This window comes from Lagopus leucura, unplaced genomic scaffold (genome assembly GCF_019238085.1).
Source record: "Lagopus leucura isolate 7727_CA_CO unplaced genomic scaffold, USGS_WTPT01 Super-Scaffold_73, whole genome shotgun sequence".
NCBI lineage: Eukaryota > Metazoa > Chordata > Aves > Galliformes > Phasianidae > Lagopus > Lagopus leucura.
In genome coordinates, this window is record NW_024962252.1 from 49,992,084 (window position 1) to 49,997,727 (window position 5,644).

Here is a 5,644-nt window from a genome sequence, read left to right on the forward strand (position 1 = left end):
TTTTTTTTTTTTTTTTTTTTTTTTTTTTTTTTTTTTTTTTATTGCTAATAATTGTTTTCTGAAGCTAAAATGTGTTTTACCGAAGGTCATGGTTGTCTATGACCTAAATATTTAAAACAAATGTTTTGAATTGAAATTTAGGAGCAAACTTTTGTGGCAGTGGTTTCCAGTTGTGCAGTAGCTTGCCTGCAAGCATCTAATATAATCTATTTAGCAAGTTCAACCTTGAGCAGCAAAAAGCACATTGCACTCATTACCTGAAAGAGTAAACTGAGACATACAGTGTTAGATGTTAATGCACAATAAATAAAGACTTGCTGAAGGTCATGTGGATGGAAACAAAATTGTTCAGATGCTTTTCTACGTTGAGATGTGCTTGCTTTATACAAGAAGACTGGAGTTGCTTGCTTAGAATGGAGGGAATTCCACCTCACAAAAATGTATATAGCACAAGGTAATGGAAATCATACATTATTGTATTTTTGTTCTAATAACTATGAAGTATTACCTTTTCATATATATTTTTTTCTCCTCATCATTTGTTCTCCCACCTGCCGTACAGGTTAGCCAGTGAGTAAGTTACCCAATGCCAGGGACACTTTTCTTTGTGCTCTGCTAGCATGGATCTCCTGCCCTGTATTTGTACCTCAAGCTACCACACCAGCGTAAAATAGCAACAACTGATACAAGATACTCACTCTCTTCTGTGAATCTTCTATTTCTCAGGGAAGAGGGTCCTGTAAAATTCTTAAAGCCAGTTAAATTATGAAGAAAAGGGATTGGAATTGTACAAAGTTGCATTTGGATCTATGTTCATTCCACCAGTACTTCTTCCATGCTGTCTGGACAAGGTCTGTTTCTCTCAAAATGCCTCCTGATCTCTTTTGTGCACTGAGAAGGACCACACTGGCCATAGTGGGTGACGCTGGATTTACATCTCAGTGTCTTTTTCTACAAACCTGTCTGGCACCATAAGCGTTGCATTTAAGAAGATTCTTAAGGTAAGAAATACATTTAACCAGTGCTATTTTGTCTAGTCATTCTGTTTGGAAAGAGATCAGTGGTGACTGTTTTTCTACCTTGGTGTGTTTCACACAGACCTTAGGACAAATTTTGTGCAGTATAAGTAGTATGAAGTCTCTTGGTACCCAGCAGTACCAAATGGGGAATTTTCTTGGTATTAGGGAATTCACACAGAACATGAGAGTTCTCCCTATGTTTACACAGGCTAAATATGGCAGAGGAAAAAAAATGGTGCAATCTTTGAACGCAGCAAGATCATCCAGCAGAGTAAGCAAGAATAGCCACTGTTTGTAAGGCTGGAGACAGTTTCATCAGACAAAGCATGGAAAAGAAAATATCTGTCTTTACTCCTGTTCTTCTTTCTAAATCATTTGCCAAACAATTACAAAAAGAAAAAAGCTATTGGAGGGCATGTCAGGCAAGAAGTTGCTGAGGAAGTACCAAATACTTGTGTCAGCTGTGAGTAAACAAGGAGAATGCATGGTTGCTTTACAGCTGGCTTGCTCTCTCTTTTCTTTCCTTTTATGTCACCAACAAGATGTTTGATAAGCTGGGTTCTTCTAACACTTTATCAATCTCACAGTCCTGTTCTGTCATTCTGTTCCTTCCTAGACTGTCAGCTGTCAAGGATGTGCACAGGTCATCAGTTTTCCAGGTAACCTTGATTAAAAGGTGGAAGAAGAGCAAAATACAGCATTTCAGCATGATCATCCATCTCAGGCAACATCTTAGGCTGAGGAATTCATGAGCCCAGTAACTGCTGCATAAGGAAGTATAGGCTGGCAACTTGCCTTTCTAAAGCAGAGTATGAAATCCACTTGATAACAACAAACATTTTACTGGAAGCTTGAACTGGTTGGAATATTAAATAAGATATCTACTTCATTATTTTAGCAGAACAAGCAGGAAAAGTACCTATCCTCCTAAGATGTGACATATGTGAAAGTGAAGATGTCAGCATGCGTATACTTAAGTTTCCAGAAAAAGTAATATGCAATTTCCTCAGAACGAAAGAGGCTGGCAGAAGCCACTGGCCAAAAGCACTTTGGAGATCTTCACTTTTGTTGAGGAGGAAAAAAATAAACAAAGCCGCAGACATTTTAGGAAAAAGTTAGTTGATCAGATTTAGCAAGAAACAACATAACAGCTTTCCGTCTACCTTCCTTTCCTTTTCAGTGGGTACAGGCTGACTGCTACCAGGGTGATGCAAACATGGATTGAAAATATATGAATCCATTCTGATCCAAATGCCACAGTAAGGGTATGCTCAAATATATAATATGTGAATTCAGTTAATTAGAACCTTGGACCCTGGTTGTCACAGTGGTTGTGGACTCTGACTTAATGTAACTTTAAATCATGATCTTAACAAGAGATCTGGAGTTACAGTGGATGGTTAATGTTTGTACCTATGGTACTGTGCTTGTGGAATGTTTTAACTTGGTTTAGTGTTACCATTTCAGAGTTTCAAGGAGGATACATGAGACTGAAGTGTGGCTTACCACAACACAGTGTGCCATGGCTGAGCTGTGAATAGTTGTCTTTAAATAATAACACTCTCAGAACGCTTTCAAGCTCACTGATACTGGTGCATGGCTTAAGGGAACACCAGGATAACTGTTAGACTTAGAATGTGCAGTGCAGTGTTGGCATGAAGTACTGCCTGCACTTCTAAAGGGATCCCAAGGGTGTAGCTTTACTGGGTAATCTGTCTGTCAAGCCTGGATCTTTGAGTTGGATACTTCTTGCCAAGCATTTATCTAGACCAGAACTAGACCCAGGGCATCATCTGCCTAGGTCTTGATGAAAATTGCAGGGAATGATAATTCCTGTAATGTTTACAATTCACAAATCAAGATCATTGCCTTTTGACAACTTACTGGACAAGAAATCAACAAAATGGAGAATGAGCCTCCTGAATTTGTCTTATACACCAGGACTGTTCTTGTTTTGCCTTTTCTCTAAGCAGAGGAATGAGGATACCATTCAGGACTAAGCTGTAATGCGCAGGTAAAAAAAAAAAAAAAAAAGAAAAAAAAGAAAAAAAAGTAAAAAAGGTAGAGAGGACAGAAAGAGAAGCAAGGAAGCAAAGTATCACACCTCTCTTCTTTAGGCTGAAATAAAAATGGAGAGTTAGGTCTGGGTTTTAAAAGTGCTTCACTTCACTGTTGTTTTCTGTTTTGTTTTATGGAGCCAGTCTCTATGTTTAAATAGAGCCTCTGGTAATAATGTTTGGGGAAAAAACATGTAACCAAAACCGAAGTTACTAATAGCTTGCTATGGAGGGCATTTCACTACCTGTGATATTTACATGTGGAATGAATTGTGTCCAAAAGACTTCTAGATTATAAAGTTAGGACAGAGTCTCTGTACAAATTAATCTGTTCTTGTGATGGTGCTGTTGTGGGCTTGGGTGCAGTTCTGGCATTAGATGAAGGCTCTGCTCCATAAGCATTTACCACTTTTCATTCTGATTACTTTCCGTTCAGTTTAAATGCAAGCCACGAAATAAATGCTTCTCTTTTCGACTTTAATCAATAAGAAAAGCAGGGTTTCAGCTACACCTAGTGGACAAACGCCCAGTACTGCAGTCTTTCTGCAGTCATTCGTCATGTTAAATCGTTTCTGCTCTGTTTCAATATTTAAACTGTGATTTGAACTGAAACACCTCCAGGCACATTTCAGCCGTTTAAACAGAGGCTTTGAAAATTCTGTGTGATTATCTCTGTGTTATTGTCTTTAATGGAAAATGCTTGATTAAATGATTTGGCAAGAGGACGTTGTCTCAGAAGGTAAGAGTGAGGGAAGAGGAGCAGCAGTCCCACCATGGGCAGTGCTGGCTTCCAGTGCAGTGCAGCTGGTCCCAGCCCACAAAGCAGGGCATGGGGTGAGATGCCTGTCAGAGGCTTCTCTTGGCCTTGTAGGGTAAAGTCACACACGAGGTGATGTGTGGGATCAGCTGTCACCCTCCCCTGCACAGTTGCAACCACACAAGGTCAGCATGCATCCCAAAGGCAAACACACCTCCCCCTCAAAGCACCTTCATAGAATCATAGAATCCTTTGAGTTGGAATGGACTGATGAGGCCCATCTTGTTCAACTCGCTTGCAGTGGTCAGGGACACCACAGCTAGATCAGGTTTCTTTCAATGACTTGGTTTTGCCCTGATTAAACTTAGGTGAGGAGAAGAGAAAACATGGGGTCTGTGATAACTCCTGGCCACAAGATAACTGTGCTACAATGTGAATCCAAGTTATTGGATTGTAGAGGTTTTAAAAATGGAGAAGTTGGCTTGAAGGAGGCCTAAGCACAGGCTCCAAGTCTGTGTTTTGGCTAAAACAGCTTATAGAATGGTGTTGGGCTGGGAATGGGACTGTTCCCCTGACACCTAATCCCTAAAACTTTCTTTGTGGTGACTGTAACTTTTTTTTTTTTAAATTATTTTTTTCCTACCACTTAGAAATGTGTATACTCATCTCCACACCATGCACATGCCTTATCCTTCACCTCCTTGCTGGATCATGCAATAGCCTTAGTGCAGCCTGCAGATTAGCAGCCCAGCACCCTACCTAAGAGCAACCCAAATTATCACTATTTAGCTTCTGTAAAAAACAGGTGTGTACAGAGGCTTGGTGCAATGATTTGTCTTTGGAAAATTCCAGGAATCCACTCCTGCCTTCAAAATGCACACATTACTTTATTCAAAGCTGATGGAGGACGTGTTTGTAGACAGAGATAATATTGATTACTAGACTAAATAATGCTGCTGGAAGAAAAAACATTTTGAGTTGCAAGCCTTTAAGTACTTATTCTGGTAAAGGGAGTGAGAAATCTGAAATCCTCTGTGTTACTTCTGTTTAAATAGCAGCAGATAAGACATTGTAAAGACTTTCAACAACTCCACCCTCTCCCCGGCAGCGCACTCATGTTTGCCAAGCAGGCTGTGGTATCACATGCACAGAGCAATTGTTAGGAGGCTTAGTGTCAGAACTGCAGATAAGTAGGTGCAGCTCCAGGATCTCCTTGTGACGAGCATCTGCTAAATATTTAGCTTCTGTGATCAAGAGGTGCTTCGTATTTGCTCTATTGTCTTCAACTAGAGTTTTAGGAACTTAAAAGTTCTGAAAGTTTATTTTATTTTACTTTATTCTTGATAAAATAGGGAATATGTTGCCAGATGAACATTGCAGTAAACCAAAATAACAAAATGTCCTGCTGAAAGAAAAAGGTGAGAGAAGTGATCAGCTGGAAAAAACTTTGTTTTAAGTATGCTAAAGATGTGTCTGAAAAAGTCTGCTTCAGGTTTGTGATCAGATTGCCCCTGTGTAAATTTTTAAGAGGGGGAGGGCACAGCAGATGGACTGGGACTGAAATACCTGATCCTTCTCTATTAAAAACCTGCTGCTGCAAATTTCCTTCTAAAAATGAGGCAAATAACAGAGAACCTACTATAACAGTGGCTCATCTGTTCAGTCATTTGATGTATCTCATTATCGTTGCAGTTACAGGGACTCGGCTTTCTCTTGTGCGTGAGCACAATAGTGGCACCATATTGAAATGTGTAAATATATTTGAAGAAAAGACATGAAACACCTCCTCTGTACTGACAACACGATTCACT